This window comes from Periplaneta americana, chromosome 10 (genome assembly GCF_040183065.1).
Source record: "Periplaneta americana isolate PAMFEO1 chromosome 10, P.americana_PAMFEO1_priV1, whole genome shotgun sequence".
NCBI lineage: Eukaryota > Metazoa > Arthropoda > Insecta > Blattodea > Blattidae > Periplaneta > Periplaneta americana.
In genome coordinates, this window is record NC_091126.1 from 181,281,109 (window position 1) to 181,308,262 (window position 27,154).

Sequence of the window (27,154 nt, forward strand, 5' to 3'; positions counted from 1 at the left end):
TGGTACACCACGGCCATAAGATGACTCAGACAAGCTAGATAGCACAGTCTAATATATACAGTCGCGCAACTTCAACACTTTTTTTGCCAACATTCACGACACTAGCGCTCAAGCGGCAGGCAAGGCACTGGTCATAGGGTTGATATAGCCAGCACGTGTTTTAAAGGTATGCGAGATGTTATAATAACGTTTTAATCATGCGTCGGAATAAAGGCAATGTGTGCAATGACGAAAATTGCAGTAACAACAAGTTTAAATCTCCGAATTTGTCGTTTTTCAGATTCTCTAAAGACCAAGAGAAAATCATAACTCAGTCATAACCTATAATCCACGCTGTAGGTAGCCTACGTATTGTGTTCTATAAAACATTTATTAGTTATCAGTTACCTATTTGTTTGTCAGGAAGGAGAGTTTAAATAAAAACAAAGTAAATACCTAATTAATTAATTTTTACAGTATATTATTTTTTTTTGCAGAGATCATATGTATAAATGTGTAACCATTCCGATTTTGGATAACGTATCTACAGTTTTTAATGCAAGTAATTCCATAATTTTTGTATTCGTGTTTTTTCTTTATATTTTTCAAAAGTTGAATTTTATATTGCATTCAAATAGGGATAATGGTGTTAATTTTTTCAAGAATTCATGGCGTATTATAATCCTTTTGCAAAATATTCACTTCTTGAATAAATCCAGACTGTGTCGATAAAATTTCTGATGTGTTGGTGTAGATTCATGTGGCAGACGTATTAAGTTCTCAAGAAATAAAAGAGCCTCTTTAAATTTAATATAAGAAGCAATCTTGTCTGTAATAATTTGCATGACTGTTATTGGTGTTGATTTTACATTACCAGTGATTATTTGAGCCGTTCAGAGCAGATGTGGTGTAAGTCAAAATTAGGTAATGAGGTTTAAAGTAAAAATTCTGTAAAATACAGCACAAAGTAGCAATTAATATATCCTTCGTGCTATTCACTGACTACTAATAGTTTAAATAAATTAAATATTAACTGCTACTTTGCGCTGTATTTTACAGAATGTTTACTTTAACCCTCATTACCCATTTTTGACTTACACCACTTCTGCTCTGAAAATAAAATTAGGCCTACATTTTCTGAGTTAATTGAAGTTACAATTTTTTCAACAAAGTTGTGTATTCATTTGTTCTAACCTACGTCATAATAACAGTAAGTGCATGTAAATTACGTATTATATAGGTAGGGTAAGTTAAAATTAAGCTTATGTGTGAAAACTGGAAATGTAATGTAAAATGCGGTAAACTTTCCATAAAAATTTAAACCATAATATCAGCACTATTAGCGACTCAAAATAATAATAAAAAAATTGAAAAATAATGAACTTCATAAATCAATGTCTGTCAAATTAAGGTTTAAATCTTCCTCTTTTTATTTTTAAGTTTACCTCAGCGGCCGAGTTTACCCCAATTTGCGGTATGGAAATAGGGAAAGGAGTTCACCGCACGATGTACCCTACGAGATATGCCCTACAATTTTGACTCTTCTCACAGGAAATATAGAGTTCCAATGGTTTATAAATATATTTAGGAATGAATTAATTAACCGTCCACGTACAAACAATTATATTATTTCAAACCATGATACGTGATCAGGGCCATAATTCAGTTGTAAGGAGCAGAAAGAATTACGTTTATTCCCAGCTTCTGAAACTTGTAGATTAACTGCGTGTGAAATTCTTCCAGGATTCTAAAGTGGAATTAGTAAGAACGGTAAGAACCGTATACACTTATTGTATAGCATAAAAATATAAAATAAATTCCGCAAAACCCGTTTTCTGATGTGTTATCATATGTTGTGTGCACACTTTTAACTTGCCTGCCGCTAGAGGGCTACTGTCGCGCCAGCTGTCAAATGTTGGCATATTTTATACGTATGAGTTGCGTGACTGTATCTATTAGACTGTGCTAGATAGCTTATAAAATTTTCGCTATGAAGCTTTGAAGTTAACCACATCATTAGCTGTGACTTGTTTTACCTTGAATTTAAACGAGTTCTCAATAATCCTCATTAGCAACATTTTCATCACTTGAAGTAACGATCTTGTAAGAAAATATTCAAAATAGATAATAATAGTAAGGACAACACTTAATCGGCAATAGACAGAACAGTATACTAATCCGGCTGTGACTGAAATCAGCTGTTGGGTGCAACAGTGCTGCTGTCAGCTAGTGTTGCAGACTACTGTTGAAAACTCCAATCTTGGAACTTGCGATGTGAGAAAGTGGGGTTAAGCGAGGAATAAAAAACAACAGATAACGTACTGCACGTGTTCAATAATACAAGACGTTCTGAAAATAATTTCATCCATCGTAGACTGGAGATCGAGATATCTCGTGCAAATAAATGAATTTCGGAGCAAGAGACAATCGATTTTTTATATAGACGAGACCTGGGTGAACAGCAATATAACATTTCGAAAATGTTGGCAAAATGAGAGTGTAAGTGTCCACACGAACTGAAAAGGATTCTGTACACACATTGAAAATATAGAAAAACAATACTGGGAAAAAGATGGACTCCAATCATAAGCAATTAATAAAATTATCATTAGGCTTGTAATGTTGGGGACCGATTATACAAGTTGACTGCAGCATGGTACATAGGCCGGGGACGTAAGCTAGTACGAATACATTGACTTGGTTCTGCCATCGATTACGCGAATAATAAGGTGCACATAAACCAAGCCCCTACAGTCTCGGCTGCGCGAAACGAGGAAACCGGGGCAAATTGAACGCTGCGCTTGCCGCCATATTGTTGGAGAGCAGACAAATAATAGCAGTGCGTAAATCACGCAATTTAACGCTATGAAGATCTAAAATTGACATATTATGGCCATTTTCGACGTTTAACGTAAAATTAGGACGAAATAAACATATTCAAAGTTTCATTGATATGTGTTAGAACATTAAAGAAAAGAAAATACGTATGCAGCAATTTATAGAAAACATACTGATACATCCATAAATAGGCCTACACAATACAAATTATAGATTGTATAATTTTACGATAATCAGTAAATTGTTAGGTTTCAGAGAATCTAAAATTATATTAACATATTAACTCTTAGATCACAAGACATAAATATATGCACCTTGATTACACAAGTTCTTGTTATAATCAAATTCCTAAGTGAAATAAATATGCGATAATCAGTATAGACTTCTTGTTAAGTTTTAGAGAATCAAAAATAAATTATATTACCGGTAAAATATAATATGCGAAGGTAGCCAAATTACATTGAATTCATTCTTCAATTAATAAATGGAATGCTATCAATTATAAAAAGTATCGGTTCCTAATACATTGCAAACAATAGGTAACGTGAAGACCTAAAAAGTAAACAATCACTTTATGCAAGATAAAAAAAAACCACATACTTTTTATGTGTGGATTTTTTACATATTGTATTTTTATTTTAAATAAATAAAACATATATATTATCATTGCTTGCGGAGTGATGGTACATAATTTTTATGCACATATGCAATATCAATAAGATGCCATTCCTTGCTTTTGTTAATAAAATATATCCGGCAAAATGTAAAAGAGTTATTTATAGGTGAACTCTGAATCATAAATTCACAAAGCGAGGCTTAGCTATTATAGCTATTTATTTATTTATTTATTATCTGTATATTTATTTATCCATATATGGATCTTGAATGAAAGTTTATTATCTTGCAGATAAATTCATTTACATAATAAAAACAAAAAGTTATCTTTCCACTAATGTTTTAACATCTGATGTGTAAGTCTAAATAATTCACTCAGTGGGATTTCTCTACAGTCTGATATACCTGTACTAACAATTAAGTATTCTTTATTGTCGTAAACTACTGATTGATTTTTAATGATATTGATATTGTAACAACAGAAATAATATTATATCGTACCTTTTGCAAATAGCTTGGAAAATTAAACAGGGATGGTATTATCGCCGCGCTCTCATGGTTAACATTCGGCAGGTCTTTGAGCGGCCTCATGCGTTCGGCAGGTCTTTGAAATTTAATTGTATTATTGTTTTCAATTTCTTGTGTCGCCGCTCCAATCACTCGCCTCAATTTCAATAATGTAACCAATAAGCTGCTTCAATTATTATTAAATGACACTTCCTTGTCTAATCCACGTAGACTAAACCCGAGGTTGCAATGTCTTGTGCTGAGGACGAATATTAAGGTATGTGATTAAAAATTATTATTAAAGAGTTATTATTAAGAGTTAAGAAAGCCAACGTACTCGTATATGAAATAATAATAATAATAATAATAATAATAATAATAATAATAATAATAGCCATTTAACACTATAACAAACTAGTGCGTATTCTTATCGAGAAAGTAGACGAGACAACGTGACGCTTAGAGTGAAACCTACAGAGCAACAATCGGTCGGCAAAATTATTTTTTTAAACCACACCGCACGTTATTGTATGATGCCGACATGTTAAGCATGAGTCCGCGGCGATAATATATCATCTTTCAAAATTATATTGCCATTACTTTCACACTATTCACTAAAAATACCCGAGACAAAACAAAGGACAAGTATGACAATCTTGTTTACCGCTCTATTTCTACCAGTAGCATGGCGGCGTAAACATGCGCAGACTGGTTTCAATTTTGGACAGCACACCAGCGCTCTGTGTGAGTCTAGTATACTATTATAACGTCTTTGACATAAACAAATCTGGACAACTCTAAAAGTGAATATACTCTATATAACATTACAAAGATATTTTTGCGCACCTTTCGTTATGTGTTCAAGAATTATCATAGAATTATTCATGGGTTTGAGTTTCCTCCTTTCTTTTCTTGTGCTACAATGTCTCGGTATATAATATCGCTTGTAACCTCGTATATTTGTATTACATAATTTACATATAATATTCCCGCCATTCACTTAAAAACACTCACCAAATTCCGTTGCAAAAATATGCGCCTGAGAAGCTTCAACCTTCGGTATTGTTATTCAGCAGGTACACTGTTTACGCATGCTACGGTAGTGACCATAGACAAATAGTGACTGGCGAACGGAGTATTCAGCAGGCACACTCTTTATGCATGCTAGAGTACGGATGGTGAACGGATAGTCAACTTGAAGTCACTGTAACGCAGCCTATCGGTCCCCAACATTACAAGCCTAATTATTATAAATTTAAGGGAGCTTACGACAGTGGTAGTGATAGTGATAACATTAATAATACTGATGACGGTGATGGCAGTAGGGGTAGTGAGAACAGTGACACCGCACCTGAATGTGACGCTGACATGAGACTTGCTCAACAGCTTTCGCTATGAGGTAGGAACAGAACACAATTTTTACACAGCTGGTAGCAGGCTAGTATTACTAATAGGGGTCACTATCGCGAACTGTAGGGTCGCGTCACATTCCTGTCAGGTTCCAAGATTAGAGTCTTCAACAGTAGTTTATTTGAAAAACACCATAGGTATATGATGTTAGTTGTGGGGTTTTTACAATAAATGCATATTTCTTGTTCATTTTTTTACACGTTACAGTCATGCTAGATATAAGTTTTTTATATCAAAAGATGCGCATTCATGCTGGTAATCAAAATCCACAAAAAACGTATTTTGTAAAAAAAAAAATGTCGGCTGTGATGTTTTTACAATAAACGATTCAGTTATTTGTCACACACGAGACAAATGAGTTCCAATTTCAAGTTTGGCGGGACATTTGGTTTGAAACTGAAAGACGTGTGTACTCAGCCCTGCTATACAAGACCCTTGCTGCCCCTCTTACAGCAACCCGTGCACCTGGCTAGAGTGAGCGAGCGTGAGTACTCATTGACATGGCTGTTATAGATAATACAAAAACCAAGAGAAAATCATCTGCCGATTCTTGGGCTGCTGTGTGTTTCTGATGTCAAATAAAATTTTCATTCACTATATTTCAAGTGCATAATAACCGATTAAATTGACTCGTAGATACTGTACACATGAACAAAATTCGACCAACAGTTTAGGCAAAATCACTCTCCACAGACAGACGGACTGAATGTATGTGCAATGTGGAAAAAGTGAATTTCGGAAATCGATTTCATAACATCACAATGCTTTCACATGATCTTGTGTAGTGTGACGCTATACAGTATGTGTTGCGGGTGTACAGTTGAAGTAATTGTTGTAACTTCTGTTCCTATAAACAAACATGAAAAAATCTCGGTAGTACGGTAGGCCTACCTTCTTCGTTGTATGTGTATTAATTTGAGCTTAACATACATGTTGCTATCCTGACGCAAGTGACCTTCGCAATTCCGTGCCAAGATTCAGATCCAAAAATACGTATTATCGCCATGATGAAAACCCACGATCGACGAACTTCCCCTACCCCCGCAGCTGTATGCTCGAGCGAGTTCAAACATATCCCTCATATAAATCATCTCATATCACTTCAAATGTAGCCCTACAGCATGCAAAACTACTTTGCTATAGAGCGTTCGGAGTTGAGAAAATACCATTTGGTGTTCTTAGGGGACATCATCCCACTTTGTATTAGGCCCATAACTAAAATAAGTATTTACATATTTTCTAACATATATAAAATAACAGCAGTAAATAAATCTATTCAATTTATTCGGTTATTGAAACTAGAGTACAACAAACTAATATATAACAATATAAAGCTCTTATATTTGAAGCAATGCTTAGTTACAATATTGACATTTATGTTAGAAAATACGTACGGTAGATAATTTATTTCAGTTACATTACAAAGAGGGGTGATGTCCGCTAAGAAGACGTCTGTATACCAGTGGCGTATACTGGTTAAAGGGTTTGGGCTACCGCTGACCCTATTATTACACAAAATATATCTAACAATTACTTTAATTTTAATTACTATGGTAAAACTAATAATACAAAATTATTACATTATGTTATATTATAAACTTTTTCTTTTGTAATTTCCTTGGGCTACCGCCGGTAGCCCGCAAAATACGCCCCTGCTGTATACTGGCTTTTAAGGAACCCGGAGGTTCAATGGCCGCCCTCACATAATACGCCGTTATTCGAAATTCCGACGCTCTATAGGAATAATAAGATTTCTTGGCAGAGGAGCGTGACTTGCTTACAATTTATTATTATTACTACTACTACTACTACTACTACTACTACTACTACTATTATTTTGTCATTGTTATATTTCGTGCTCTACGAAATATAACAAAAGGTAGACTCCTAGTAATAAAACCAACAAATCCTTGGAAGGGCACACCCATACTTCTTCATACATCACTGTTACTGAATAACCACCATGCTTTCAACTGAGGTGTATCAGAAACGGGTTATAAATGTGTCAAATTATTGTTGTTTTCAACTACACTTTTTATACAGAGTGGGACATGGGAACCAAGTGTTTTTGGAATGGCCTGTACTCAGTCATTATGAAAGGGAGAGACGTGCGGCATGTAACATTCCATTCCGTGGCTCATAGCATTTCACCTGCAGTCGGCATCATGGAGCAGTGGACGCATGTTTGCGTATGATTGTTTTGTTAGAAGTGGCGAGTCGGTGAGCTCGATACGGCGTGAGTTTTGCTACAGATTCAATATTAATCGCAATGATTCTGTTCCCGTGCGTGACACAATCTTATGTTGGGTTAAAAAATCTTAAAAAATCATAAAAAATAGGCGCAATACTAAATAATAAATCGCCCGGCCCCCAACACAGAGTCCGTACTCCAGAAAATTTTCAGTCAGACAAACGATAATGCGCAGCCCAGGCCGCTCTGCTCGAAAACATTCAGCTGCTCTTGGAATCAGCAATCATACGGTAAGACGGATTTTGCATGGCGATTTACATTTACACCCAAACAAGATGGGTGGTTTCAGCAAGATGGGGCCACAGCGCATATCTTCAGAGCGTAAATGGCAGTTCTTTGCCCCCTGTTTTCCAATCGTCTCATTTCGAGATTTGGTGATGTTCCATAGCTCCCTCAGTCCCCTGACTTGTCCACGTGATTTTTTTCTATGTGGGTACATAAAGGCACGTGTTTACGAGGATAAGCCTCGAATATTAGATGAATATAAATTATTAAAGGACACAGTACGTCAACACATCACTCAAATCAACAGAGATCTCCTGGAATGAATAGAGGTGCATTTTCATCAGCACCTTAAACAATGCGTCAACACAGACGGACATCACATGCCAGATGTAATTTTCCGCTCATAATTGAAATGGTATGTTCTCACAAACGTTATTCTACCAATAAAATGTGTTGAAAACAAAAACTGTTTTATGATTATTTTAAAAACACTTGGTTCCTATGCCCCACCCTGTATATAGCCTAGAGTGGAAGTGAAATAACCTTGCAGATTAAAAGGTACGATAGAGCAGACCTACACTTAAATGAATAGAAAACCTATAATTACATTTTGTGATTAAATTTACGGTTAATTAGAAAATTAAGTTTGAAGTTTCAGCAGTCTGGCAACATCGCCGCTAACACACTCTTCTTGTGATAAGATGTAAAAGGTAAACGAACTCTGTATGTCTCGGTAGGTGAGCTACTCTCTGCCTCGACGTTGACACTTGCTCACATCGTGCAGTGGCCTGAAATTAGGGACTTTTAAAATTAAATTTACACGAAAACCGTCCACACTATTGAAGTTCGCCAGAGGGATAAATAATTCTTTATTAGATTTTCTATCGATATAGACAAAAATCATGATCCTACTCGCAATAATTACTGATTATGAGGGTGCTGAACATTTGGGGGGGGGGGAAATTATCTGAAAAAAACTATGAACTTTCCACGAATGTTATATTATAGTTTTTTGTTACATATAACATGAGCTATTCACTCTGAAATTCTACAAGACTATTTCACTTCCACTCTGTACATACGAATTGAACTGTACGTAATGTCATTAATTTCAGGAGATTGTTTTTTGAGATATTTTAAGCAATAACATGTAATAAAATTTTGCTCGTTTTTGCTTTCTTTTCGAAATAAAAATTGCTTTATATGGAACATTTCATAGAGTGTTTTGGGAAAACCATTGATTTAATTTCCAATATGCTCTGTCAGTTTAAGAGCGCAATGTATTATGATAATAAAAAATTCGAATTTTTGTCCTTTAAATGTACAGAAATTTGATCAGAGAAAATGTAACATTTTCAAATTCATTTTCAGAACGAAAAGTTACATGTTGAGGCGGATGATTGGAAAATTAGTATAAAATTCTGGTCTGTGGATAGAGTAACACGGGGTCCCCGGGAAACTGCCCACTGCGCCCATGCGTTAGGATGGCAGGCCCGTTAAAGGAAGATAAATCTTCACTGTCTATGCCGAGAATCGAACCATGGACCTCTCGGATGGCTGTGGCTTTCATGAACTTCAATACAAGTATAAGTTGGCAAATATTGTATTTCAGTAGGCCTACATTTTTCTTATTAACAGTACGATTTTACACAAGAATGGATGGTAACCAAATTTAATGACAGAAAAAAGTTCGTTCACACTCTGAAGCAGGGTTAGGTAAACAACAGTCTGGACTGCTCTGTGTGGTTATGTCGGACCTCTATTGCATGACGTAAGCTGCAACTAATTTATTATAATTTTTTCAGGAGGCGGCGGTGGTGGCGGCGGCGGTGGTGGTGGTGGTGGTGGCGGCGGCGGTGGAGGCAAGGGAGAGGACGTAAGTAATGAGTGGCATTGTATTTCACATTTTCGTAGTAATTAACTTGATAAGAAATAGAAATCACATATAAAAACCGCCAATTTTATAAGTCGTGGTTCGTGTCACTGTTAAATGTACAGCAACTCTATTTTGGCTGCACACTAGGGTTAACATGATAGTAGCAACCGGCCGGCATAGCACAGTCGGCAGAGACGCTTGCCCACTCATCCGGAGTTGCGCTCGGGCGCATTACCTTGTTGGTTTTACAAATCCCAAAGCGAATGTCAGGTAAACCATGGCGAATCTTCGACCTCATCTTGCCAAGTTCCATTTCACTTTCAACAATTCCATCGACGCTAAATAACTAAGAAGTACATATAACGTCGTTATAATATATAACCAACTAAAAAAACGACAGTAAGTGCAAGTTTACAGTACTGTAGCAACAGTGACTTCATAACATTCAGTGCAGGCCTGCTTAGCTGCACACAGATGGTTGATCCTTGACGGAATCGTTGACAGTGCAAGCCTAATTTCTTTATCGATGGAATTGAGTCTCTCCCTCTTTGATGTTTTAATTTCAGTTAAGGTCAAGAAGCCCACTTCACACATACATGTAGTTAAAATTGGCAATAACATATTATCTGCCATCGTCGGAGATAACTGGATATTCACTCCTTATTGATAATCAAAATGTTTTCAAAGGCACTTCGAGAAGTTTTAACCCATTACTGCATAAAGTTATTAATGACTTGAAAAATGCGTTTCTGAGTTTAAGTTTGCTAGTTTGTGACTTAAGAATGCATTCTTACCATTTTTATCTTTATTTACTTTCTGGGATAAAAATTAAGGACCGTCCCATAAATAGGACGCTATGCATAGTGGTCAGTGATGCAGTAGCTGAATAGAATAGCCCCTCTTTTAGTTCAAATAGTATTTATGTATTTATTATGTAGCAAATACATATACACATATTAGAATCAGTGGTTCAACTGGCCTCCTCACACAAGCCTATGTATTACACAACACTATTTTGTGTGGTAAGGGTAGAAACATTTAGGGTGGAGTCCAATTTGACACTTGCTGCAGATGGACTTTGCTTTCCCTGTACAATTAGCACACCTTAGCAGAGTTTCATTTTCAACTGGCCAGTGGTGTTGACCATCAAATCTTATGTCTCCTGATGGAATGGGAACAATTTTTCCTTAGTGGGAATTCACCCCATGCCTTTTCAGTACTGTAAAAGCCAGGAGACGGCAAAGGTTGAGGAGCGGTTCTGAAGAGTTTTGAGGCTTCATTTTTCTGTACAGAAACCAAGCATTTACTATGGCAACATCAAGAAAATAAGCGAAGATGGACCACCACTCTGTTGTTGCCGCTGTTACTAACATCAGTACTGCCAACGCTGGTGCTGCTGTTTCTGTGCTAGCACTGGTACTGCTGTTGCTGCTAGTGATGGTGCTGCTATTGCTGCTGCTAGCGCTGGTGCTGATCGTGGTGATTGTAAAAAAAAATTCGTAGCTCTACAGCCCATGAAGGGCCAAGACCGAGCAGCCTGCTGCTAGTCTCACGTCCACATGCCGAAACAGAGGTGGACAATCATCCAACCAGAATGGCGGTATCGTGTGGTTAGCACGATGATTCCCCCCCTAGCCATTACAGCTGATTTCCGAAACCGGATTTTCGCTACCTATCGTAGCTCCACAAATGCATGATGATGCTGGGTGGGCACCGGTCCCATACACTGGCCGAAATTTCATGAGAAAATTTCTTCCCCCATGAGGACTCGAACCAGCGTGCATTCCGTAACGCGAGTCCAAGGCAGGATGCCTTAGACCACGATGCCACAGTGCGGTACGTTGGTGGTTATAGTAGTAATAATAGTACTTGTAGTTGTAGTAGTACGAGGCCTTCTACCTGGAATTGCCTTCCCTGTCTTGGAAATGTTCATATATTAGCTTCCTTCTTTTCGGACGGCAATAACTTGTGCGAGAAACCTCAGCTCCATTTTTGTCTAATGTACTTTCAAAATCATTTGTTGCAGCTTTTATGTTAGAAGACTCTGGCATACTTTCATCAACAATGTCATCTTCATTATCATCATTACATTTTTTTTTTTTTTTTTTTTTTTGTAATTCCGCTTTACTAAGTAGCATTTTACCGCCAAGGTTATTCAAATAAGCCTCATGCTCGTCGTCCGATTTATCACTGTATTTATTTGTATCATGGAAATCTTCTGGAGGGGTCACATATATTAGACTCTCATTATTATTATTTTGATTTTCAATTAACCCCAGAATTTCACTCACGGTTAGATTAGAAATAAAACAATGCAATCGAAACCATATACATATTATAGAATACTACAGGAGTACACACTGCATGGCGTCCTATTTTTAGGACGGCACTTTATTTCACCTTATACCTAGCAACATATAAGAAAATTTTATTGTTGTTATATACCACATGAAAACTGAAGTATTCAACTCATTATGTGAAAATAAAAATCAGATTTCTGTGTCACCATTACAGAGTAACTAAGAATGAACTGACACGTGGTGCGTCACAAAATACTGTTATCCTGCCATGTTGTCAAAAATTAGCTGGTATGAACAAATGTTCGCGCGGAATTCAAACACTGCAACACCATAATACAATGTAATAATTTACCTTCTAAACAATGCCTCCAACTGTACTAAACAAGAAAAAGTTCCATAGTAATCAGCATTTTACCTACGTCCCATTTTTAGGACGCTATGCAGTAATGGGTTAATGTCAGTGTCCTGTCTGCTTTTAAATCTGCCAGTTCCTCTTGCACGAGTATATTATTCGGAGGATTGTTTGAATCCACAACGAATGGATCACGAACCCAGTCGAAATCTTGAACACTCTCTCCAAAATAATTCTTTAACTTCTGGTGCAAGATTACTAAATGTTCTTTAATTAAGTCCATCAACACTTTATTACCGTCAGCAAGGGGCCATACAGTTGGGAACATCTCAAACCACCGATAATCTGTATCCACAAATTCACTTTAGGCCTATTCACAAAACCTTGAATCTCACCCATACTAGTCAGAATATTTTCGTTCCTACCTTGGATTTCTCTGTTAAGCTCATTCAAATGTACGAAAATATCGAAAAGATATGCCAACTTAGATACCCATTCATCATCTGCAAATAAATCCGCGTACTTATGCCCTCAATAGTAAAAAATTCAAGTACGGCACCTCCTCTTAAGTTCAAACATTCGCGCTAACACTTTACCTCGTGACAACCATCGCACTTCTGTATATAGCAGGAGTGTAATGTGCTCTGATCCATTTCCTGACACAAAAAGGGAAAAAAGCCTCGTATTTAGGGACCGCGATTTGACGAAGTTCACGACTTTTATTACTTCGTCCATCACAATTTTCAGAGGAGATGGCAAAGACTTAGCAACAATGACTTCGCGGTGAATGAGACAGTGGTTGCTCTGTATGTTAGGCTTTACTTCACGTACTTTTGCCACTCGGCTCTGTGTGTACAACCACTAATGCAATCCTCCCATGTTAATTCATTATGGACCACATATTCATTAGTTGTACGAAATATTTCTTCACCGGTAGCTCACTCGGACAGTTCTTTGCAAAAAAGTAAATTACTTGCAGTTACATCCCCATCAATTTAACGAATGTGGGAAAGAAGGTGTGCGTGACCGCCAATATCAGTGGACTCATCGATCTGAAGTGACAACTTCTGACTGCCCTTTATTTTCTCCTTCATAATGTCTTCGATGTCACTGGACGTCACTAACTCGGCAGGTATGTAGGTTCACGCACTTGTGGGTTTTACGAGATACCGAATGGCCTACATGCAAAAATATATTTATGAAAACAATTTAATTTTAATTTAATTTAAATTAATTTTATCAATATCTTACAGTAACAGGTAAAAGTTCGCGTCACACTTTTCACCTTGGGAAGGCACACCGGTTGCGGAACACTGGTCTAGGTCGCACCAATGCCTGAGCGTTACGAAGTGCTTTCCTTCGGATCACTGGGAAGCATATAAGGACCCAAACCATCAGAAATAGTCTTCACGGGATGAAGATGCATGCAAGGTGCCTGTGGCGTATACCGGCACTCAACTACCATCATCGCACAGCTCGTTTTTGGTGGGCAAGAGAGCATCAGAGATGGGAGCAAGAGAGATGGGGTTCTGTGCTATTCATAGATGAGACAAGGATTTATCTAAGACCTTATTCAGGAAGATTCAAATCTGGAAAGTACCTAGTTATGCAGCCCGCACCCGCCACCCCGTAGAATACTATAGGCAGGGAGGTGGAAGTATCATGTTTTGGACATGGCTTACGAACACCCCTAGTGCCCATGATAGGCAATATGACTGCAGTGAAATATTGGAGAGAGATTGTCCGAAGTCTTGTCATCCCCTATAGGGAACATTTTGGTGTAGATTTTATCTTTCAAGGCCACATCGAGGAAAGTACATAACTGAACGAATTCAGGCTGCTGGGATTGACCTGCTTACTCACCGAATATGGATCCCATAGAACATGCCTGGAATCAGCAAACAATGTCATTCGTCAACCACCTGTTCAAACCCTCCACGAGCTCAGAGAGACTGCAATCCTGGAATGGGATCGTCTAGATCAGCAGTACCTCGAAACCTGATCGAGAGCATGCCAAGGCGCATCAAGGCACTTGTCAGAACCAGAGGCGGCATGACACGTCACTAAAACAGTTTCTCTTAAATGTCCATATTGTCAATTGCGTGTAATTGAACTAACAGCTAATTCTCCTTACAGTACTATATCTTTTGTTTATTTATACCTCAATAAAAAGTTAAAAGTATTTTTTTTTTATTTTATTATATATGGTTGAAGGAGTCACAGGATTTCATTATTCAAACTCAATTAAAATTGGAATATGAAAAGGCTCTTACAGTCTGTTTGGTTCCAAACTTTTCTTGATGTGTAGGATAAGATCACTAGTTCCGGATCAAAGTGCCTGTACTGTCAGTTTCTCAAGTTAGTGGTAAGTGTCTCTTGTTGTACATTTGGTAGCCATGGCAGCACGGTTCCTTGGAAGTTTGGAATGAGAGAAGCCATAAATTATGACGCAGTAGTGTTTTTTACAATTACTAGCAGAAATTTGAAGAGAAAAATAAGATAAACAGATTTGCAAAACTGTAATTATTTATGTATATAATTCAGAGCCTCCAAATTTTCTCAAAAGATGGTCATAGATATATATTTTGCAGAGAAAAATAAGGACTTCACTTGAAGCTTTCAGTCTTACCTTGCAACGAGGTAATTAGCAGGCTGGGGTGCACTTCTATTTCATATTCGTTTCGAAGTAAAATGTTGGGGTTTTAAGTGTACATAAATGTCTTAATACGTTTTGAATAACATGCATCTCATTTTTCTGGAGAAAATTTCGTTTTGGCGAGAGAAAGTTATCGTCTATTTTCTAATGTTTCTTCATGACACAACGCACATATTCCAGCACTTGAATGTTGGTGTTTTCGAGTCACTCAAATAGTCTTTCTCTGAAGAAAGAATGCACGAAACTGATGCGAGAAAATAAGAAAAAAAAAACCTAAATAGATACGATTTCTGCAATGTACTAACTTAAGGATGACAAAAAGCAATTAGTCAACTCTAGACAATGTTTTGAGTGAGTTTCGAGGAAATAGTGTCTGGCCTTTGGATCCTTCTGCAGTCAATGCTCTCATTCGAAAAGCAGTAATGACTCCACTCTTGTTCATGCTAGGCAAAATGATGAAACACAACCCAGATGCTCATCTAATGTAAGAGAAAGAGGAAACTCTCCTGCCTCTCCAGTGGTTCAGGTGATAAAAGAATGTTTTGCACTGGAAGAAGACAATGCCAAATACTCAAGAAAAATTACAATCACAAAATGTGTAACTTCACTTGAGTTCTTGAGAGAAATAGAAGCAGAAAAGCAAGTTGGATGCAATGTGAAAGGTGCAATTTGTGGTACCATCAAACATGCCAAAATTTGTCAAATAAAGCTTGACCAAAAAAATTTCTATATGTCAAATGAAAACAGTAGTGAACAATGAACCGCACAGTTTAATTACATCACTCTAATTTTTATGTAAATTGTTTCAAACATGTAGGCGTAATTTTGCTCTCTACAAAGCAAAATGTATTTTTTAATTTTATTAAAATGTATTTTCCTTCAGTTTCCGTTAATAATTTGAAGATGTACCATCATGGAAATAATATCCAGAATTTTGATTCTCAATTAGTTCTGGTCACTAGTTGTGTATCACGTTGCTTATCTCATTTGTGGAGTGTTATAATGTCATGCGCCTTACATTTATATGATCCTTGTGCTCTTCTGTATAAAAGGGAAATGTTTTTCATTAACTGATCCTCAACTAGTGCCGGGGGTTTAGTTGTGGATCAAATGCTACTTTTTACTTTTTCAAGAAAAATATGTACTGAATTGAAATTGTTGTAAATGTAAACGACTTTAAAGTATTGTAGAGAGGTCAATTAATAAACTGTAGGTAAAATCGTTACTCTCTGTCATTCCCATCTCCACAATCGGCCTGTATGCTTTGGTAGATCCAGAACTAGTGATCTTACCCTATATCTATACTAATAATAAATCTGTAACCAAAATTTTTCTGGTAATTTTTGCTTTTCCAAAAATTATTGGTGTTAACATGTATATTTAACCATCCTGAAACCGAAAATCGCTTTCTTTTTTGAAATTTTTCTTTGTATGTCTGTCTGGATGTTTGTTACATTTTCATGCAATAATGGCTGAACCAATTTATATAAAAATTAGAATATAAATTAAGTTCGTTGTAACTTAAGATTTTAGGCCATATAGCATTCAAAATAATTGATTTAAAAGGGACGTTATAAGGGGGCCTGAATTAAATAAATCGAAATATCTCCCTTCTTATTAATTTTCAGGAAAAATGTTATATAACAAAAGTTTCTTTAAAAATGATTTCCGATAAGTTTTATTCTGTGTAAAATTTTGATAGGACTGATATTTAACGACATATATAAGTTTTAAAAGAACAATGCTTTTTATGCCATTGCCACCTCACATTATACGAGTAATAAAGATAAAACAAATGACTCCATTTATTTAAAATGGCCTTCGACAACCATCAGATTAATATTCATACAAATGATATTCATATGTGTTTATTATATATTAAACATTATTATAAAGAGAGAATGTATGTTTGTATGTGGCAATCTTAGGAAACTATTTAATTGATTAGGATATTTTGTTATTGGGTTATTTTACGACGCTGTATCAACATCTCAGGTTATTTAGCGTCTGAATAATGTGAAGGTGATAATGCCGGTGAAATGAGTCTGGGGTCCAACACCGAAAGTTACCCAACATTTGCTCGTATTGGGTTGAGGGAAAATCCCGGAAAAAACCTCAACCAGGTAACTTGCCCCGACCAGGATTCGAACCCGGGCCACCTGGTTTCGCGGCCAGACGCGCTGACCATTACTCCACAGGTGTGGACTGATTTGGATAATTCTTTCATCATTGGAAAGTGTAGTGTTAGTTGGGAGGCCGGAGGGAAAAAGATCTTTGGGGAGGCCGAGACATAGATGGGAGGATAATATTAAAATGGATTTGAGGGAGGTGGGATATGATGATAGAGACTGGATTAATCTTGCTCAGGATAGGGATCAATGTCGGGCTTATGTGAGGGCGGCAATGAACTTGCGGGTTCCTTAAAAGCCATTTGTAAGTAATAAGTAAAGTACAATTATTTTCCATTACTACAAAGGAGAGTATCAGATCTGAATTTATTTTCAAATCACAAGATCAATATTCACATTCAGATTTACCATCTGAAATAGCTGATGTCGTGACAATATTTCAGTGCTTCTTTGCTTGGTGAGAGGGTTTCATATGGATACGATAGCCAGTGGCGAAGCTATGGTAAATACTGGTAGGCTGAAAAAATCTGCTTACCTTGTATCTTTTTATTGAGCAGATGTGTATCGGCCTTTCTATCAAATTTTTTGTGACACAGACACCACAAAATGATGACCACTCATTTTCACCCCCAAACAGAACACAGGTAAAACAACTTAACTGTCTTAGCCAAGGATATTTCTTATACCATGAAAACTGAAAATTTATATTTTTTTCTTCCTCTGTTCGCTATTTTAATATGTAAATGTGGTGTTGATTTCCTATCTTTGTAAGCACATTTCGTTTCGTACGCCCAACTTGAAAACGGTTTCTCTTTTAATTCTGCAAATAATGATCTCAATGTTCTCAGTATGAGCCACTTTACACAAAATTAATATGTAAAAAACAATATATATATTGTAACTTTATTTCAACTCAACAATAGGATTTTCACTCAACACAGTAACACAGTATTCGTTAGTGCACTCCACTGACGACAGTGACAATTTACTTGGACTATTACGAACAACAATGAACTGTTAATCTTAACTAATATTTACAAAGCACTATTTACAAATCAGAACTGTCAGTTCTCAGTTCACAGTTCTTCTAGCTCAGTCACTCGAGTTCACAGTATCTCGAACCACAGACCTTCAGAGACAGTCCACTGTACTCGAACTCAGGTCCCTCCAACTGCGGTCCACTGCACTCGAACTCAGGCCTTCGGATGCTGACACAGTTGCGGACGCACACTCAAGTCGAACTCCGGTACACAAGACTGGCTAGCTTGCTCTGTTCACTGGCTTACTCACTGAACTAATCATGAATCACACACACAAATGTCCGAGTTCCCTCGCGCTTCTTCTTTTATAACCACAGCGACGTAGCCTGGAAAGTTCGAATTCCCGATTTTTCCACTTCAACGGACTTCTCGAAGAGTCGGGAGGGTCCGTCCCCCCTTCACTCCACATGCAGCAGTCGCGCGCGCACATTCCCTCGCTGCGTAGGCCCTTTCCCCTCTCTTCTCTCTGCCGTGCGCCGTCCCTCAGTGCTCCGTGGAGCCCGCGCGATCTTCTCTCTTGCGGGACGCTGGTCGTGAGTTCGAATCTCACGTCGCTGTCACAATATATATATATATATATATATATATATCCCTCTCCCTCTCTCTCTCTCTCTCTATATATATATATATATATATATATACCTGTCCCTCTCTCTCTCTCTCTATATATATATATATATATATATATATATATATATATATACCTGTCCCTCTCTCTCTCTCTCTCTCTATATATATATATATATATTTTATATTAAATTAAACTCAACAATGCAGCACTTTCAGAGAAAAGCAATATAGCGCAACATAATATTGCGACAAAAGGCTAGCCTCATCCTGTACGGAGATGTAGCAAATCGATATCCCTTCCCAGATCCCCCCTGAAGCTTGCGAGTCAAGGTCATAGCCATGCCTTTAGAGACTTTTTACCTTAAGCCTTGCTGCTCACACTGCTCTCTCCATACTGGAATGACTACCAACTGTGAACTTAATATATGAAAGGATCTGAGTGCAACCAAGTGTTACAATATATTTTTATTACTAACTTACAGGCCCACTGTTACCAGGAATAACAACTCAAATTTTTTGGCCAGGCTAAGCTCAAAAGCCTCTTAAGAGCTTTGCCACTGACTATAGCACATCAGATGATCCCCAGCAGGTAGTTTCAATTTTCTTTCTTACAGGGTACAAGGCGAGTCTGTTCAGTGTTGCGTGTGAGTCGTACTATATGTGATACCCAAAAAGGTGATTCCTGTTGTATCACTTACTTAAAAACTTTCACTGGGTGAAGATAATAGTGCAGATAACTGCATGGATCAAAATAAAAAGAACATTTAATGAGATACGTGATGATAAACAAGAATAAGAGCTACAGAATTTCCTTCCTTCCTATAAGAGATACAAAGTTGTAACCTGATCTTCATTTTGGCCACTTTATGCATTACGCAAGAATATATGTTCAACCATTGATGATGTTATGGATATGGCAAGAAAAAGCTGTCCATCTACCAATTTCATTGTCTCTATAGAAGTTGGAACACAAACTTACAGCTGGCAGAATAAAATACACACAGGAGTGAGAAATATATGCCTAATTTGACACAAATGATGAACCATTTTGAATTCAGAGGATTGTACTGGTACAGTGTATGCTAAAAAATCCATTAATTCGAAAGAGGTAACGTACAGCATTATTAATGGTGACTTGCCCTCTGACTTCAGAGAACCTGAAATTATTAAACCTAAAGGACTATATTAGCTTCGATCGACAAAAAATGTACTTCCAAAAATTTAGGCCTAGATCTTTTGTATCATAGAAACAAGATATGTTGTCTCTTATTTCATCTCTTCATCTGTTCCAAGACCAGCAACTACACAACCAACCACATCAGGCGTGAAAACGACTCCCATGAAGACAATGAAAGGGAAGAAACGAAAATCACCAACACCACGAATATTTTGTCATTCAACCTGTGGCTACTGCAAGGAGTGAGAGCACAGAGATTCACAAGTGTAGATGCACTATAGGCCTACTAGTACTGGTACATTGACAGAGGTCTCCAAATGGAAAAATTTACACTGTGTATTCGGTATTTCAAATATTTACTACATATTTAGTTATTTGTGAAGCAAAAATGTTAGTAAATATGAAAAAACTGTGAACACCGTAACTTCCCATTAGATTAGTAGTAATTTGCGTTAAAACAAAAGAAATCTTTTACAGGCTGTACTGTAAAATTGACTTTTTTTACTTAATAAAAGTTCTTGCTACTTTTAGATTTTTAAAATGCTTTGGAACCGGATTCTTCCATTCTTAGTACTTGAAATACATATCAAGGAATATTAAAACATTAATTCATAACCCGCCAAGTGGTCCCTTTTCATGAGCACATACTCAAATTTCGTATTGTTCTCGCTAGAAATCTGAAGATGATGACACATCACAGCCATGGGTGCCGGCAGGGGGGATGCAAGGGGGTGCAAATTGCACCCCCTAGGAAATTAGTAGGCTATGCATGAAACTGTGGTAGTAGGAAATCATGAAATTTTTAAAATATGAAATTTCAAAATTATTTTATTTTCAAATATTAAATTTTCAAAAATTACATACCACCGTACATTTTAATACACAAAAATACACAATAGTATTTTGGAAAATCCACTATAAGAAAAGAAAGTTAATTTTGCAGTCCAATTTATTTGTTACATTGTCGATAAATTCAGTGTTCTCATGCACAACCCACTTAGCCTCTAGATCGATTCCAAGTTTTGACGAGACGTAACGTACTAAATGAGTGTTCGATGGCACATGTTGTCACCAGAAGAGTTAGACCAATTTTTACAGTCTCTGCTACAGACGGGTAAAATGGTGTTGCTTCCCAAATCAATCTACATACTCAATCAGGGTTGTTGGCTCATTTTTTCACAGTTCATACCATGTGGTAGCTTCAACGATAAAATTTGGTACAGTACGTAAACACTATTTATGTTTTTCGCAACAGCTAGAAATGACACTTTATCTATTTTTTCATTTCATCTGGATGGAGCTGCATAAGTGAAAATGCTTTCTCGTGCACATGAGAGAAACGATCTCTCAGAGGACAAATAATAGAGTCCAAAGTAAGGGATAAAGATTGCTTTTCTGAAGAAATCTTCTACATTTTCAGAAGGATGGTTCGACCTCTGTGTTTTCCAACCACTCGAGGAAATTTTAATTCAACATCTAGTTCTTCGCAAACTTGTTGTGCTTGCTCATAGATAGTTTTGAACTCTGTTGGGGCATTATCGCGATGAGACTGAAACGCATTCATTAGTTTTGCTGCGTGATCGTTCACATCCATTATGTTCATGTTCACTTGTTGAAGCTGGTTCCATACAGGTTCAAGATTGGAGAAAAAAGCAGCAATCATTAGATCGGATTTGTTGCAGTCTATACAATTAATAAGCTTTGTTCTGTGTCTTCGAGTTCATTGCGTTCTCTGAAAGTTCTTTCAAAGCTTTTACAATAGTGAGAAAGTTCTCAGAAAAAAATCTGATACTTTTGTATTTTTCTGACCAGCGTGTTTCATAAAAAGAGGAATATTGGGAATCATATTCCGCTGTAAAGTACTGTCTCTAAAAATTTATGATTTCTTGTGTCATCCCAGAGGTATTTCTCACTTCACTGTCATCATTAAGATCACTGATGACCAGATTAAGTATCTGGCTGGCACAATGAAAAAACAGCGCCATAGGATATTTATCATTAGTTTCATTGCAGCACAACCGTCATACTCAACTAGCTTGTTTAAATCCAAATTACAATTTTCAAAAAACAGGATAATGATTTCAGAAATAGATTTTGAATCTCGATTTTACAGTGGCACATAACCTAATAATTCCTCACAAATTACCAGTTTCTTCTTTTCTTGATCACATTCACAGCGCAAATAGTGAACACTGATGGACAATTGCTCTCTACTGCTGATATCAGCGGTCTTATCAGCCAATACCGAGAAAAAAGATGAATGTTCTACCTCTTCAATTATTTTCAGTACATCAGCACAAGTTTCAATTAATTCATTTTGGATCTGATGTGATATGTATAAACAGTTTTTTCTCCCTATTCCAAATGTTTCTTTAAAACCTTGTCTCCGAATTACATTCTAAAATGCAACAGATCAGTAAAAACAGAGCTCTCATCCCTTTCCTCACGAAGAGGAAGATCATGCTTCCCGCAAAACAAAACTGTTGATATGATAGAACAAAGTTTCACCCTGTTGTGATATGCAGAATGCAAAGCTTCGTGAGCACTTGCTTGTTTTCTGTACATAACATTCTGAAAGACACGATCGCACCGCGATGCCACTGACTTGCAGCATGAGCTTGTGAAACTTCGTGAAACATGATATTAAATATTAAGGCAAGGGGAGACAATAAATTGTCCCTGAAGTCCTTGTTGAGCAGCAGGTCGAAACAATACACATAATCGATAAAGAGGCCCTTTAGCTATAGCTAAGTAAGCTAACAATGGATATGCTCTCAGCCATTCGGATTGTCCCGTATGTTTAACTTGGAGCCCAAGGCTTATTTAATAATTTTAGACGAATTTCATCTCTAGCAGGAGAATTCGAATTCAAATATAACCCTGTCCAATTCGTCCGATTGTCGATAGGATCGATTAACACTCGAATCTGAATGGAGAGCGAGTTATATAATTATAGTATTTGTAGTCGTGGAGGTGAAACAGTTAGTTGAGGTTTCTTGTTGATTATCCCCATCCCTACTGATTGGTACTTAGAGTTGGAATTCGAATGTGTGTTGTAGAGGTATTATCAGTCTTTTCTTTTTTACACAAAAATCCCTTATGTCGCTCATCTTACTCGATTCAATTTCATTAATTTTATTCCTCCTTAACACTAAAATGGTATACTGTACACACATAAATATTCACACACTACTCATGTATCTCTGGTACAAAAGTGAACTGAACTATTGTTTACATTAAACAGAGATAACAGTCTTCTATTAGTAGGTAACCACGCACGCACACTGTACGTAACAACGTGTCTGAGTACTAAGTGACGGTGACGACATGCAACACTGTTGTCAAACAAAAAATTAAGATTTCCACTACGAATGAATTGAAAAAAATATACAGGGGTGTGATGAGGATCAAGGTGACCGTGCTATAATGGGCTAATATATAGTGTGGCAAATTCAAATGCTCTAACCTTAAATTACTGATCTTGGATATAGTGTACTTTTTTGTGTGCTGTCTGCAACCCCTTCTTGGAATTAATTCTGCCGGGGCCTGTGATCACAGCATAACCAGTCATTAAGGTAAAACAAAAACACAGTGAAGTTAAAATAATTTTTTTAACAAATATAGGCCTACATATCATTAACAAAATAATTTGTAAATTACGTTAATACATAATTACTAAATGCAGTATGAATACTGGGTAATCAAAGCTACAATCCAGATTAAATCCTTGAATAATTTCATTCTATATTAGAAATACTACATGCAATTTGTATTTCATTACTTTATTACAGAAAAAAGCCTCGGGTGGTGGCAAAGGAGGTGACAAAGGTGGCGGTGGCAAGGGAGGTGGTGAAAAAGGAGGCAAGAAAGGTATGTCTTCAAATTTATCAAATGAAATTATTCTTTTCATCCTAGAATTTCAAAAGAGAGTACAAGTGATTACTTCTCCTGCAGCAGAGTAACAGTTCCTTACACTTCCATTAATAATTTCATCAATTCAATCATTGTTTCAGTCATGCATTCATGCTGGTAGTTTGTTCCATTCTCATAGTAAATTTCTTAGATGATATACCGGTACACATTGTAAATATAATGAGACTTTCTTTGTCTACTAACTTCATTATGTTATAGTATGATACTTTTCTTTCTTTCGTTTAAAATATTAATTTGCACTTGATTCTTTTCTTGTATCATAATTTATTGTACTCATTCTAATACAATCCTCAGAGTTGCTTCTGAATTTCTTATTTCTGCATACATTAAGGGTAGGATGGAACAACCAGATACCAGTAAGTCAATTCTCTTCAAAATGGGGGAAAAACGAAATTATAGATTCAATACCTTACTGGACAAGTAAATTAAAAGTGAAAAAGAAAAAAATGCATTGAGTAAACGAAGTTTCAAATATACTTAATGAAATAAAGCTTGATGTGAAGTCCAACATATCATTAACATCGAAGGAAAGACAACCAACTGTATAAGAAAGAGTTATGGCAACTAACAGAACTCTGTATCAGTTCATATTTATGCTAAAATAGTTATAATTCATTGTTGTTTTAATTATTTTTATGATAACCTCTTAATATATAGGGTGTTATAGGGGTAAAGGTATATATAAATAACAGTTTATAATGCGAAAATTTTACATTATAATTTTGTAATGTAAAGCACAATTGATAGAAAACCTCTGCCACACTTGCTGTCACCTGCTGCGCAAGCACGTGAACGGAATGAGGACACCTTATGCATCAATCATTTCCTTGTCAGTCGAGATGTGGATGCTTCCAGTCAAGTAGAAGCTTCAAAAGTTATCATCACATCGACATGCTTCAAAGTACCTATAGCAAGCTCGCAATAAATGCAGGAACCACAATAATAGATGCGAAGTTAACAAGACATCAATATAATGTAGTAGTAACCAAAGACAAAAAGATTCCCAAATACAGGAAAAAAAAATGTTGCTATCTGGACAAGGAATCTATTTCCAGTACGTCAATGTCTGTTAACATGAAATTGAAAGCTCTTCTGGACCATACCATTACCCAACTGATTAAGTCTCAAAAAGTAACAGATTTTTTCGATGAAAGGTCTTTCAACAATATGTCACTAATAACAATGTAAGGAACTGATGGTACAGGCACCACCGAGTACAGAAGCAGAATTTGGATAAAGATGACTATACTGTTGCCTCCATATTTATGACTTCTTTAGTACCATTACAATTTTATTACGAGGTGGAAATTTCAGAGAAGCGAATTTCAAATAATTTTGCACAATTCTCGTCCTTCATCAACTCGGTACTGCAGGGTTTTGCGATTTTTCTTCGAGATAATACTGTAGATGAAAAGAAGCGAGTTGAGGAAAGTATAAAAACTCTAACACCAACAGATATTGAATTCAAAGGCCGTAAGTGTGATGTTTATCACCACTTAATATTTGCCGTGATACCATAGATGGAAAAGTATGCAATGTGGTAACCAAAACTACATGCAAACAACCACCAAAGATATGAATGATTTAGAGAAGTATGTATCTGGACCAGTTAAGGAAGAAAATCTTTCCATTTACAAGGGTGGAGTGCCTGCTTCACTTAGCATACATGCTGCCAGAGTTAGAAGAAAAAAAAAACATATTGTAGCAACAAGAAAAGAAAAAAGAGATTTGCAAAAGAAAGCTAAGGATGAACTGGGCTTTGTGATATATAAACCAAAACAAGGAATCGAAAACACCAATTATGGCACTATGGCAAGGTGCTTCTTTGAGAATTCAAATATTTCCACCTGAATAACTGAAATCGATGAAGTAATTATAGAGTGCTACATGTCACATCATGCAGTCTAGCGACAGCAGTAAATTGGTTCTCTCACTGTTTCACATGACTCCCCTTGTTTTTCCCCAGTACTACACCAAAACTTTGGGAGCAAAAAACTCTTGAACAAACTGTTTCTTTCCCCATTTCATACCTCTAATAGAAGCCTCTTTTCATCCTGGATCGAATGATACCACTAATTCGATTTCGAAAAAAGAAAATTGACTTACCTGGTTTTTTTCCCCCTTATCCTTCAAATATTCTTTGTCTTTCTATCCTTCAACAATGTTATTTTCCTTTTTTTTGGCCTGACTCCAAGTTGGGCATATACGTTGATGTTTATAACACTGTAGGAGGAGGGTTCGATCCGGTGCTGTGGATTGAATTCGGCATAGCTCAGTGGTCAGAGCGCTTGGTACGTAGAACCAAGGACCCGGGTTCGATCCCCGATGCCAGAGCGAAGTTTTCTCCTCAAATATTAATTGCTACACAATAGCTTATGTACCTAGAACAATAATAAATCTTACTTGAAGTGTTTCAAAGACAACTGAAGCATGCTAGTTCTCCAGTGTATCTAGACATTAAAACTTTTTAAGTGTTATGACGTAATTAGATTCTCCTTCAAATTAAAGAATCTATTTTTCATATTTATTTCCAGGTGGGAAGAAATGATAGTTGTCAACATCCGATGACATCATCTTGGCAAGACTAGCAGTCATCGGTGTCAACATTGGGTGTTGTGTGTCCTGTGTTCAGAAACAAACTGTTTTTATTTCGTGTGCAAGCAGAAGTTGCAATGGGACTTGACGTGCTCTACTCTGAAATTACAAACAAACCTTGTTCGATTGTTCTGAGTCTGAACATGGTAATGCTTCTTCTTAAAATTCAAGCTCTCATTTTTAAATTGATTGCGGATAACGTCAAGCAACCATTGCAGTACAAACTGAAGACTTTTGCAAACCAAACAAATGTAGTGTTAACTGTTAAAGCAAAATTTTTAACTTTGTTGAATTAACAATTTAGCAGAAATCAAGAGAAGAAGAAACAAATTATTTTCCTATTTAAAATAAAAACTGAGGACTGGCGTTATGTTGGAATATCTGGTATGATGTCATCCACACCCTATTTTTGTTATGAAATCCATATTAAGTTTTGTAATTTTATTGAAGATTAAAATATCTTTTTTTCTTTTCTGCTCTTTGTTTCAAACAATTTCCTACTATTAATTCCTCTCAAATAAAGAACAAAAGCGTAAATATATTCAGTCAATACCAATATAGGCTAGACTATTCAAAACTGAGATTTCTTCCTTACATAATTCGATTCAGAACTTAAATAAATACTAAATCACTGTTATTAACATTTCAATCATGCATTCCCGAAGTTCATGAACATACAGTAGGCTGTATAAAGAGATTAT

At 36.5% G+C, this 27,154-nt stretch overlaps 1 long non-coding RNA gene across 1 annotated transcript in view; it reads left to right on the top strand.

Moving 5' to 3' along the window:
* LOC138708220 (uncharacterized) overlaps window positions 1-26,927 on the top strand; it is a 40,174-nt gene extending 13,247 nt beyond the window's left edge. Inside the window, exons 2-4 of the long non-coding RNA XR_011334641.1 lie at window positions 9,631-9,701; window positions 23,717-23,795; window positions 26,393-26,927. This is a non-coding gene — a long non-coding RNA (uncharacterized lncRNA). The remainder of the gene's footprint in view (window positions 1-9,630; window positions 9,702-23,716; window positions 23,796-26,392) is intronic.
* The last annotated feature ends 227 nt before the right edge of the window (window positions 26,928-27,154 follow it).